The sequence below is a fragment of the Protopterus annectens genome, chromosome 1.part2 (assembly GCF_019279795.1).
Source record: "Protopterus annectens isolate FY-2018-M chromosome 1.part2, PAN1.0, whole genome shotgun sequence".
Taxonomy (NCBI): domain Eukaryota; kingdom Metazoa; phylum Chordata; order Ceratodontiformes; family Protopteridae; genus Protopterus; species Protopterus annectens.
The window spans coordinates 1,218,811,489-1,218,825,729 of NC_056727.1; positions in this window are offsets into that span (position 1 = coordinate 1,218,811,489).

The following is a 14,241-nucleotide window of genomic DNA, read 5'->3' on the forward strand; positions in this document are numbered from 1 at the left end:
CTGTTGGTAACTTGGCATCATCCTTGAAAAAGGTAGTATGCTGCTCAGTGCTAGGCTCATACCTGCCTGAGACACATCATCAGGGAGTTCAATCTTGTCTCACTTCATATAGTCAAGGGAAGCACATCCCAGATCATTAATATTCACATGGATTACAAAGGAGTCATACTGGTACCTGTGGTTCAGTGACCTGAGTATCTGTGTAACTTGATGGATCCAAGCCCCAGAAAGGCAGCTAACTGTGACTCTCTGTCCTTACTCTGGCTGGTGAGGTGGACATCAGTGTCCCTCACTATAGAATCACCAATGACCAAGAAATTTGGTTGCGTGCTGGTTTGCTTTAAGGGCTTAGCAGTAGAGTCCCTGGATAGAGTGTTACTATGTGTAGCTGTGGGTGGTGTTTTAATGAACTGTTTATGTGATGGCTGAGGACCCTTGTTTTGATTGTGCTGTGCAGGATGTCTTAGTGTTTTAGGAAGGTTACATGTAAGTGCCTCAGCATAATTAGTTTGATGTGTAGGGTCTTTTCTCTGTGCAGTAGGCATGGTGCAAGTGTAACCGACAACCTCTATAGGATTAGTTTTGGTTGTGTGAGAGACTTTTGCCCCCAGCGTTAAAGTGTATTTACACCTCTCACATACTTTAACTGTTTTATTAAGAATAAGTGGGCTGTCAGTGTACATGAGGCAATTGCTACAATGCCTCAGAATAGTCATCTCAACCAGACTGGCCACAGAGATTGTTGGGAGGTGCATATCCATGGCTGCTGATCTACTAGGGAGGAGTGAGGGAAATATAAATATTGAATAGGTCAATAACACAAGGAAATTGATGAACAGCACTCACCTATCTGCAAACTGGATGCTTTAGTAGTTACAAAAACTGTCTAGTAAGGGTATTTTGAGGGGAGGCTTACACTGAGAGAGATTGTTTTTTAAACACAGATTATGAGGGGGAATTAAGCTGAGAGATATCAGTGACTATACAGATCACTGCTAGGTGCCACCGTGCCACTGCACGGACAGCAGCAGTTCTAACTAAAGACTGTGAAAAATGTCAAAAAGTTTGGATATTCAACACAAAAACAATTTAATGTAGCTGTGTCAAAAACAATGTGAAAAACGAGTGCCAAAACAGTGGACATGCTAATGTAAATCTTAGCTTGCTCGTAGGTAATGAGTCAAGTGTTGTGCAACTGCGACACACAAATAGCAGAGGAGATTCATTAAAAAAATTAACACAAACAATGCCCTGTGGCCAATCAAAAAACAGCACACTTTTCTTTCTTTTACACAGTCCAGGGCCAGAAAATGACTCATATCCCCTCTGCTCTCACTAAAGTGGAACCAAGGCAGTTCTAATTAAAGACTGTAAAAAAGTAAAAAAAAGTGCAGATATTCAACACAGAAACACTCAATTAATGCAGTTGTGACAAAACCAATGTGAAAACTATTGCCAAATCAGTGGCTATGGTAATGTAAATCTTAGCTTTTGTACAGTTTAGGAGAAACCAGCAACACTCTTCTGGTAGCCTGGTCGCCAAATATCGTCAAATGTTTCAGGCACAGAGATTCAGATTTTAAACAAGCTGGCCCTCTAGCCAATCACATAAAGGCACAATAAGATTTACACAAGCAATTCCCAGCTCAGAAGGGCGTAGGCTGTCATCTCCTGCCTCAAGAGAGTAGACTTAAAACCTTGCTAATGTAAAATAACTGGTTTTGAGCCCAAATGCTTAAACTAGAACAGACACTTAAAATAACAGGCACAATAAGCCTCCACCAACAATTCCCAGCTCAGAAAGATGGAGGCTGCTCTCTCCTCCCACAAGAGTGTAGAACACAAACTGTCTTAATGTAAAATAACTGGCTTGGAGCATAAGTGCTTAAACCAGAACAAAGACACTGTTAGAACATCAGACACAACAAGTTTTTAACCAGCAATTCTCAACTCAGAAGGGCGTAACCTATAAGTTTACAACCTTTCTTTTGGGTGACTTTAATTATATAAATATAGACTGAGCACCTTCATATGTAAATTCCTCTTATGTGTCAGATTTGCAAGCTTTCATTCTTAAGAAAAATTTTACTGAAATGGTTGACTTCATTAAGACAGGACCAGATAGACTAGAACTGGTATTACAAGCCTGAATTATTTAATCTGCAGTGTATGCATGGTCAGAATTCTAGGAACACTGGATTATTGTGCAATAGTTTCAATAGTCTGTTTACATAAATAATACCCCTAACCATAATAGCATATGATTATAGCAAAATAAAATTTGAAGGTGGGAGGTTGGCATAATGGTTAAGGTGTTTAGCTTACAGACACAAAGTGCAGGGTTTGAGTCTTACATGAGGTAACTCACTAGGCTTAAAATAACCCACAAAGGTAGTTAGCCAAATACTAATCTATAAACCTATGAACCTATGAAAAAACATCAGGGACAATGTTAGGATGCCTAAGTAGAATGGTGAAGAATAAAAGTGAGATGAAAGTCTGATATGCCTGGGGTAGACAGATAAGTATATTATGTCTAAGAAGAAAATTAAGACAAAATAAAAGCTGCCTTCTCAGTGGAACTGGAAACTAGAGTTACTACTTAGGGAAAAGAAACATACATCCTAAGTGTTTAAATATTTTCCTGCTTGTGTTAACAGGCTTGACCAGGAGTGGTATTCAAAAATGCCATTAGGCAGAGTAAAACACAAAATGGCAATGCTTTAGTTACCAAGTAAGATAATAAAAATAGTTTTTAGAAGTATGGCACAGTCACTGGAGGCACACTAATTAAAATTGTACCCCCCAGTCCACATCAATAGATGCGAGCACCAGCCCAGAACATGACAAATGTATTTAGCTACTACTTTATTTCATACTTTGAAAAGGGACCTGATGTAAACATTGAGTATATTGTTTCTGATAAAAGAAGGTGCCATGAAAAAATGCATGACATGTTAAGACAAGATTTATACAAAGTTAGATAAGGTAAACAGGGCCTTGACTGTAAACAAGATTCTGCAATACCTGATCTTAGGGATGTACTGAGTGTCCTCAGTACATTATTCAGTATGCAACTTGTTAATGGATAGGTTTCAAGAAACCGAAAAAAAATCTTTTGCTGCGCTAGTACAGAATTATAGATCCATAAGTCAGAAATCCATCTGAGGGAAATGCTTTGAGCACTGTATAACAAAACTTCTAAAAGAGATTAACACTATAGTGAGCTACTTAATATTAATCAGCATGGATTTATATTTGGAAATCCACAATGACAAATCTTACACACTTTCATAAATCAGTCAATCATGAATTAATGTATAGTTTTTTTTCATTAGAACCTTTTTTAACACTTTTATTGAATTATCACTTGTGACATAGGCAAATTTACATTTATATAAACGTAATCAAACTGCATTTCATTAACAAGTTCACGTTTACAAACATTACACTTCACATATATTGCTATGTATCATATAACCTAAGCAACATTACATATATTTTTCAGTTGCTGCCCTTTTATTTTAAACAAGAATCATCTTTATTAAACTGTCACTTACAACAAAGGCAATCATACATTTATATAAATGAAAACAAACCACACCGACACAGTCCTAGTTGCAAGTATTTTACATCACAAACCATACTGGCAAACTCCCAGTTGCAAACATTATACATTACTTATAATCTACCCAATCATTTTCAGTCAAAGATTATATAACTCATTTAAGTTCTGCCTTCTTTTAAACCTCATTTCTCTCCTGTACATATTGTTCCCACAATTCTCATTTTTGTTTTATCTCTGTTACTATATTCACTACTTCTAGTATAGTTGGTTTAGATTTTGATTTTCATTTTCTAGTAAATGCTTTTTTGGTAGCTACCATAATTAGATACAGCAAGGCCTTAACAAGTCTAGGCAATTCCATTTCTGTATCAGAGCTCAGAAAAATCGTCTCCCTCGTCACACCAGTCTACCCACCCAGCATTTCTGACAGTGTATCCTGCAGGGAATCCTTAAAGTCTGCCAACTCACCGCATTCCCAGAAAATATGTTCCCAATCACCTCTTTATTCCCTGTCACATCTCTAACGTTTGCTGTCTGAGGAAAAATTCTCTGGAGTCTACTTGGGGTATAAAAATATCTATGTAAACATTTCCAAGCAAAAATCCTAAATCTTTTGTTGCATATTTGGGAGACATACATATACCCTTCCATTGTTTCTTTGTGAATTGCTTATCCAACCTCCCTTCCCAATCCTTTCTAACCTCCTCTGATTGATTGTTATAGTTACCATGCAATATTTTATTTGCTTTACTAATTATTCCTTTTTTAATGATAGCTTTTGTTCTAGATTCTACTAAAAACTCTACCAGTGCTGGTCTTTCGTTTAGGACCCCCTATTTCTTTTTCTTTGCCTATACTCTGATCTCAATCCTTGATAGGGAAGGCACTCTCTAACCTGCAGCCCAAATAAATTTTTGGCCTCTTCCCATTCTATCATCTTTCCCTCTCTAGTTATTTGCTCCCAATACCTTGATGCCTTTTGCAGATTTCTCCAATAAATTCCATCCGCCTCTTGCATATTGTCTATATCCCTAATTGCAGTCATCCCTATTGGTAGAATCTTTCTCCATTCCCATGCTGGCTTAGTTCTTAAGATACTTCCTGCTACTTTATAGATATAATATTCTGTATGATTATTGTTATTTGCCTTAAAAGCCTGCATCCAAAATCCCAGTCTCTCCTTGTTTCTTGAATTTCCTCCTGTTTCATCATCATCCCTTTCCACTTTGAATTATAGTTTTCTGCTTGTGCTATGTATACGGGGCTTAACTGTGTAGCTCTGAAATACCCCTTCAAATTGAGTAATCCCAATCCACCCTGTTCTACTGGAAGAATCACTTTATCCCACTTGATTCTTGCCATCTTCCTCTCCCAGATAAAGTCCTTCAGCTCTTTATTAATTGCTATCCACAACTTCTCCTCTGGTTGATAAATATATACCTGACCTGTGTATAAGACTAATGGGACTAAAAGCATTTTAATTGCTTGTATATTACTATCCATATCCATATAAAAAGCTGTAATTTTCTTAATTTTGTATTATCTTTTGTATATCCTTAGCTGCCACACCAGAATAATTTTTAATCCATACTCTCAATTGTATAATGTCCCCATAAATATGGATATTGCTGAACCAATTCAAATGTGGGTAGATAATTTACCACTATTGTCTTTGTTTAAGCTTCATTCATTTTCTATCCCAAAAAGATTTGAAACTGTCTCACAATGTTCCATAACACTGTAATGTCTCCTGCTGGTTTTGCCAGGTATAAAATAATGACATCTGCAAACAGAGCCAGTTTTTCTTGACTACCATACTGATTATATCCTTGAATTTCTGAGTCTCTTTGCCAATGGTTCTAAATATAATATCTAAATATAATCACCTTTAATCACTGCAGTCTTATCCCCCCAATTTGTCAGATACAAGGTAATAAAGTCACCTGCACATTCGCACCTTTTATTTATACTATCCCTTTGCTGTTCAGACCCATTGGTGTGCTGTGCTTCTTCTGTAAGTCCTTTATAAGTCATAACTGTGTGTTTTACATTGACTATTTTACACTGTGATGTACAGGAACTATATGCTATTTTTTATTTTATTTTATTCTATTATGATACATCAAGTCTATTTGCCTAACTCTATGTTGATACTGTAGTTAACTGACACTTCTTTAGCCCACTTGGGAAACGGGATTTCAAGTAGTCCGTAATTCTAAAGAACTGCTTTTATTGTCTGTACTGCCAGTTTAGTTGAGAAAGGTGATTTTAAGTGGTCTGAAATTAACTTGCACAGTATACAACTGCTATTTTGCTAGTTTTAACTGTGAAATGTGTTCTAGATAGATGCAATTTATGAGTCGTATTCAACTGCCGTTTTGCTGGTCTAACTGTAATTTGAGTTTTTAAGTACCATAAAACTGTTAGCTATCTACTCATCAAAACTAAGTGTACTCTTATACATTCATTACCTGTTTTATGACCATAATGCTACCTGTTATTTATTTAGATACAGCCAGGAATTTAAAGTGTTTGACTGCAACATGGTTTCATTTTTCTGATGGTGATTGTAGTTTTTCAGAGGCATACCCTATTACAACACTTAATATTGATTCTTTTTCTTCTTATTCATTTTCCTTACTGTACACATTTCTTCCTTTCCTTTTTAGTCATACTAAAGTTTTTATTTATAGGCAAACAAAAACCTACCCTGAAAAACTATCCGCGTGACTACTGCTTCCCAGTACTGCAGTCGGAATTCACTTCCAACCACAAAGGGCTTGCCAACAATCAATGTTTAATGTTGTTTAACTAATTCTAAAATAACTGGAAAACACACCACCTTGGTCAGCAGCAGGGCAGCTGTATTACCATGTAATTATAGTAGAGCTCCAGTAGAACCTTTCACAATAATTTGGCGTCTCCACCATATAGCCTTCTCAGAGCCCACCCTTAATGAAATTTAATTCATGCATGGGCTCTTTTGCCCTGTGACTTACAGTGAATATCCCTTTTTATTGAAAGTACTTTGAGCAGTCAGTGCCAGTCCTGTTTATTTAGGAATATATGCCAACAATAATAAACATGTTTGTTTAACACTAAGTTTTTAGTTCCATATTTCCTTTAAATTGACTGTTTTTTGCTCACCTCTTTCTGGCTTGGCTCTTCCCACTCCTTTCACCCTCGCTAAACGTGGGCTCACTCCACTCCCCTACCCTACCCCTAAATTTCACCCAACCACCCCCTACATTTATACTTAGCACTAGTCACACCCACCTATTATGTCAACCAATCATAGTCCACCTAACCTAACACCCTTGCCTTACCACACTACTGCCGCACTCTTTACTATGTCCCACCCCAAAACATCCATTCCCTCCTTGCATAATTCAGTCATCCACTCCAAGAAAGTTCAACATCCTGTATCCAAATATATACAAAATGCACTACCAACACTGCATACTATGTACCTTCCTTATTAAATATACCTTTGTATAGCCTACCAAAAGCAACTAGTAGCCATCATCCACTCCCCCACCAACCCATTTACTACCCTCCCTTTAACCCAATGACCAACTATATTATATCACCACACCTATACAACAACTCCATGACTAAACTCTTTTCATTCAAATATGTGCCTACAAATATAACACCACACTTATTGTGCAAATACACAAAACTAATTATCAGACATACCCATTTGTCAAAGCAGCGCAAATAAAAAAAAGTGGAGACATTCACCGCAATTGAGGCCCTCATCAACCACAACAGATTTCCCACCCTTCTAACAACTCACAGTCCTCAAGCTTCACTAATCTCCAGCATTGCAACATAGATCTCCTTATCTTGAATATGAACCTAAGAAGCATTTTAAACAAAACTACTGAATTTCATGCCACCCTTTCCCATAACTCCCCAGACATAATTATACTAACAGAAACATGGCTAAAACCACACTTACAAGATACAGAAATACTGCCCCAAGGGTACTACATCCATATACTGGGCAGAAATTACAAGAGGGGTGGTGGTTTAGCCATAGTTTACAAGGAAGGCCTCAAATTTGGAACAACTAACATGTAAGCTCCCAGATCCCAAGAATTTCGAAATCATACTTTCGGACCTCCAACTTAATTCTAATAAGCATATAATTATCATAGCAGTTTACATACCCCCTAGAAGCAATACAACTCCTATTGAAGACCTTCTCTGTTGGTGTTTGTCAACATAGCAGCAGGAAACCATTATAATGGGAGATTTTAACCTAGATTGGTCTTCCTGCATCTCCAACAACCCTTCCAGTTTCATTAATCTAAATGGTTTCTGCCAAATGATACAATCCCCAACCAGGATAAACAAGCACAGCAAAAAACAATCAATACTTGAATGGACCCTCACAAATAAACCTGCTCTCTACTACCATTCAGGCTGTCTCCCTGACAGCCTAAGTGATCACCAGCCCACCTGTCTTATTCATCAGCACTCTTGTCTACCAAAAAACCTTGTTTACAAATATGTACGCAACAAAAATGTATCACCTGATGTATTTAAAACACTGCTAAAAAAATGCAACTGGTCCTTCCCTTAAACACCTCAACTTCGATTCAGCTGTTCAGTATTTCAATGATAAATTCATCAATATCCTAAATAATCTAGCCCCACTAAGAAAACTCCATACTAAATCCAAAGACCGCAAAAACAATCAATACTAATTGTCTAGGCAATTCTGACTCTGTATCACAGCTCAAAAATAATCTCCTTAGTTACACCAGTTTGCTCACCCAGTATTTCTGACAGAGTAGTCTGCAGAGAATTTTAAAGTCTACCAACTCATTGCAATCCCCAAAAATATGTTCCCAGTTACCTTTTATCTTCCCCATCACACCTCCAACATTTGCAATCTACCCAAGGAAAATTTCTTTGAGGACTGCTTGGGGTATAAAAATACCTATGCAAACACTTCCAAGCAAAGATCCCAAATCTTCTAGACTCTGTTACATGTTACATAATCGGGAGCCATACACATAACCTCTCACTGTTTCTTTGTGAATTGCTTATCCAACTTCTCTTTCCAATCGTTTCTAACCTCCTGTGATTGATAACTATAGTTATCATGCAATATTTTATATGCCTTTTTAATTATCCCTTTTTAACAATATCATATGTTCTGGGTTCTACTAAAAACTTTATCAGTGCTGGCCTTTCACATAGGATCCCCTATATTCCTTTCTCTTTGCCTATACTCTGATATCAATCCTCGATAGGGAAGGCAATCTTTACCCTGCAGTCCAAATCTCTTCTTGGCCTCTTCCCATTCTATTACCTTTCCCTCTCTCAAGTTATTGGCTCCCACTACCTTGATTCCTTTGCCAGTTTTCTCCAGTAAACCCCAGCCCCCGCTTGCCTATTCACTTTAGCCCTAATTGCAGTAATCCCAGTCGGCAGAATCTCTTTTTTCCATTTTTGTATTGGCTTCATTCTTGGAATACTTTCTGCTATATTATGAATATATATATATGGCTGTTGTTATTATCCTTAAGGATCTGCAAGCAAAATCCCACCGTCTCTTTTTTTCTGGAATTTTCTCCCCCTGCTTCATCACTATTCCCTTCTACTTTGAATTATAGCTTTCGGCTTGTGTTATGTATATGAGCCTTAATCATGTAACTATCCCATCAAATCAGGTAATAGTAAACAACCTTGTTCTATTAGAAGGGTCAACTTATTCCACTTGATCATTGCCCTCTTCCCCTCCCAGATAAAGGCCCTCAACTCTTTATTAATTACTATCCACAACTTCTCCTTTGGTTGATTAAATATTCCTGATATGTATATAAAACTAAAAGGACTAAAAGCATTTTCACTGTTTGTATCTTGCTATCCATATCTATAATCAAGATCTTCCAGTTTCTCAGATTTTGTATTATCTTTTGTTTATTTTCTTCCCTTATATCCTTAGCTGCCATAACAAAATCTGTCTTAACCCATGCTCTTAAATACTTAATTTTATTGTGTCAACATCCATATGGGTATTGCTGAACCATTTCATGTGTGGGTATATAATTTATAGCTATAGCCTTTATTTTATCTTCATTAATTTTATATCCCCAAAAAACTTGAAACTGTTTCCAAATGTCCCTCAGCACTGGGATGTCCTTTTCTGTTTTTATCAGGTATAAAATATTATCATATTCAAATAAAGCTAACTTTTCTTGATTAGCACATCAATTATATCCTTGAATTTTAGAGTCCCTTATTTTCTTCTGCAATGGCACTAAATATAATACAAATAGCAAAAGGAAAAGAGGACACCCCTGCCTGGTCATCTGTTCAGGCACAACTTATGGGAGAGGAACACTCCCACTTTAATTTTTACTTCTGATCCCGAATATATTCTCCTAATTAACATTTTTATTATATCACATAATGCAAACGCTTCCATTTTACTATTCATAAAATACCATCTTATTCTGTTGAGTATTTTCTTTGCATCAAGACTCACCAACAGCAGTGTATTTTTTTACATTCTGCTTCCCTCTGGAACATCACTGTTCTACTAATGTTATCAAATGTTTTGCCTCCACTCCAAAAAACACACCAATTCATATCTATCAATTTTTGGCAACACCTTTGTCACTCTTTTAGCTATTATAGACATAAACACTTTATAATCATGGTTCAAAATTGAAATGAGTCTATATAATGCTGGTTTTGATAGATCTTTACTATCTTTATGTAATCCAGTCAGCACAGCTTTCTTCCAGGATGTTGGTGCTGCCCCTCTTTAAAAGTGCTAATAAACAAAACCTTCCAGATATTTATCACTCTCTTCCCACCTAGCCTCCAAACTTCCACAGGCATACCATCTATTCCTGGTGACTTTCTTTCAGATTGATTATACATCACTGTTTTTATCTCATCTCCTACTGTCTTAACTGTTAATTGTTGAGCCTCATCTGTCTCTAACCTTGGCATTTTTAAGACTTTCATAAATATCTCCATTTGTGCTTTTTGTTGATTTCCACATTATTTTGCTTTATACAAATTTTCATAAAAATTTCAAAATATCTGTAATACTTCTACAGGATCTCTGGTTATTTTCTTTTTATAGGCTCCCTAATCTAGGCAACAATCCTTTCTACTTTCTGTTGTCTTAATCATTGTGCTAAAATATTTGCTGTTATGGAGTTATAATAAAGGAGAGTTACTTAACAGCAATCTTTCTCAACTTATGCATATTATCCAGATACTTCCTTATTTTCTCTTTAGTACTCTGTAGTTGTGCCTCTTCTTGTTCTGTGAGATTTCCTTTATTCTGTAACACTTTAACTTTTGTCAGTTCCTCTAAAGAATTCTTGTTACTTCTTAATCATATCTCTTTTTCTTTTATTTCTATCTTATTTTTAAACTCCACTTTCATTTTATCCCACTCAGTGGGTATAACTTCTAAAGATATTTCTGTCTCCTGCAATAACTCTCAAATAATTTCCACTAACTATTCCTTAAATTCCGCTCTTTTTACCAGGTATGTGATCTGAAATACTTATTGGGTGTGTATCGATGCTTTCAATTAAATGCACTTGTCCCTGTGAAACATAATTTCTGTCTAGTCTAGCCCAGTTAGTACACCTTGAAGAATAATATGTAAATTCTCTCAAGTTCCTTCTACTGAATTTGCATCTTCCATACCAAATATTTTCATAAATGTCTTCAGAAATCAACCCTCTTTTTATATTTTCCCTTCTAGGCCCCGTAGATACATCCTTACTGTTGCAAATCAAGTTCCAGTCTCCATCTATAAGTAATATTCCCTGCTGAAAGCCGATCATTTCTCCCACAATTTTCTTAAGATCCCTAATAGCAGTTTTAGGTGGAATATAAACACATGCCAGTGTAATCCTCGTCCCTTGCCTGGAGCCCCTTACTACCACAAATCTACCATTATTATCTTTTTTCTCTCTTCTATCATTATTGGAGCTCCTTTAGCAATTAGTGTAAGTATTCTCCTTTTCCTTAGTCCCTGAAATTCTGCTGATTAGCCATCCTGAAATCCTTTATCATATTCACATGTTCACTTTATTCCAACTGTGTCTCATGTAGCACTGCTATTTGCACTCTGCATTTCTTGATATAATTCAATACCCTTACCTTTTTGTCTATACCTATGTGACCATTCATGTTCCAAAACAATATAGATAGTGTAGCCATTATGATAAGAAGTTATTATTCCCACCTAAGTATGACAGCTTTTTAAATGTCTATTTTCAGCTTTTGTGTTTCATGCACTCATTAATGCTTTGCAAGTTGATCCTTTATATAGTTGTTTCTTGTTATCTCCATTTGAACCTACATCACATTTTACAAGACTTTTTTGTTTTAATGACCCCCCCAAAAAAACAAACACATTACCAGAACACCCCCATATTCTATTAACTTAGAACAAACACACAAAACTGTATACATTTTCAAATAATGAAATTTAACCCTCCTGTTTGGAACAATTGTCTCAAATCTACAGCTGCACCCAAAGGCATTACCTATCTTAAAATTAAGGCTATCCATGCTAAGCGCATGTTATAGCCTGTTCTCCTACTTACACCAATTGCTATCTGTTCCTGTCTTATCTTTATTTCCCTCCCAAATGTAAAACAACAGCTTGTGCATTTTCAGAAAACATTAACTTTTAGCCTTAGGAAAATATGCACTATCTTTAAATAAAATGAATTATAAACTGTTCTAGTAAATGCACTGGAGTATTTAGGTACCAGGAAAGCTGCCATCTCTTATTAACTTCCAATAATTTCAAACTTTATTTTTTACTAAGATGTTTGCCCTTTTACATTTTAATTTTTTTCATTTCTCTCAGCAAACAATGTCCAAAACTATCAATATATTGCCTTCACCTGTAGTCACCTTACCAGTAGTCAGCTTGCTTCCATGGAAACATAAGAACAGAATATACAGCTGTCTCGGATGCAGTCTTCTCAACTCACACTGAACATGTGATGAAACCACACCAACCGTGGGTAAATCCAGCATTACTCACACCTGGCAGTTGGTTATTGCTATACTATTCCTTTTTCTAGTAATGTTCACTTTCACCTTTAATCTGGCATTCTCTCTTACTTCTAGATCCTTATTTCTGTTACCTTATACAGTTATTTATGTGTGTTCTGTCTTCAGGTGTCCAAACAGCATTGCTGAGCATTTGTTTAGACTGGGCACCAGTCCAAGATTAGTGATTCACTAGTGAACTGTATTCATATAGTCAGTCACTACAATTTATCATTAGATGATGTGACAAGGTGGCCAATTTTACAATCCTCTGTATACTTGAAGGTTTATACTTTTTGTTGTAGGAAATGTAGAAAGCAAAAAATGAAATACAGATAGGTCAATGGCAGAGCCTTGGAGTATCCTCATTACACTATAATGACAACTGTAACTGTTCAGCTAGAACATACATGCTCTGTTGCTTCCCTTTTAGCCAGTTAATCAGCCAACTAACTGCTAAGGGGTTAAGCCCATTTTTTATCAAACTATCAATTATTATTGTATGTAACAGTGCAATGAAGACTTTTATTAAATGTAGACAAGACACTACTGATGCTAAGCTGGTTCTCTGTTGAAATTGTGAAGAAACAAAACCTCAAGGCTTACAGAATCGAGCCCAAGTACACAAATATTGTAAGTTCAAAAATATATACAAAACACCTGTTTTTGCAGGAGGCAAGCCCTCCTGTGCCCCCTACCCCACTACAGTTGGGAAAGTATAAATACCCATATCCCCACTGTGCCACAATCATGCACAGTTCAGATTCTAATGAAAAGAAATACTGTTCCATTTCTTTTTGCTGTTCAAGGTTCTAAGGAAGAACCCAGTCAGCCAGTTGTTAGGACTTCCAAGATGGCTGCACATTGAATAACAGCTTAACTATAGCTCTCCCAGTGTGAAAATAGAAATTCAACTGAGAAGGCTAGTAGACTTTTGTGCTTATGGGAAAAGTTTAGTACCTGGCTAGTAAGTGCACTGCCTGGATGCCAGTAAAAAAGAAATACAGAGCTCCTGGAAAACATCAGCTACAAAAAGTAAGAAAGGAACACTGATTGGGAAAAGTTCTGCAGCTGTTCAGCAAAAAGTAATGCAACCTCCAGACATATTTTCCAGTAACGTATAGGAAGATATAAGACAACTGCACACATACCTGGTTAAAATAAATGAAACACTGATGGAGTATATCAACACAAACAACAAAAGGCTGGAAAAAAATGGAAGAAGCTTTAAACAGATATTCAGATGAGATGATAAAGCTGCAAAAATTAGAGGCTGAAATGAAAAAAAGGCTGTCTAAATATGAGACTGCTTGGGAAGAGATGTTTCAAAAATAATAGAATTGGAGGACAGAGCACATAGGGAAAACCTAAGATTTTCAGCTATACCAGAGAAGCTGGAGGAACAAACTGAATTATTTTTATGAAAGCATAAATGAGCAACTGGACTGGTATTCCTTCTGCTGCAGGAGTTGCTAGTTGAAGGGGCACATCATGTGTATGCTCCAAACCTAGCCATGAGAAAGCAGCCTAGACCTTTAATAGTAAAGATTCAATCCTACTAGCAGAAGGAGCTGATTCTGACAAAACTATGGCAGGAGGGCAAAATATTAAAGTGG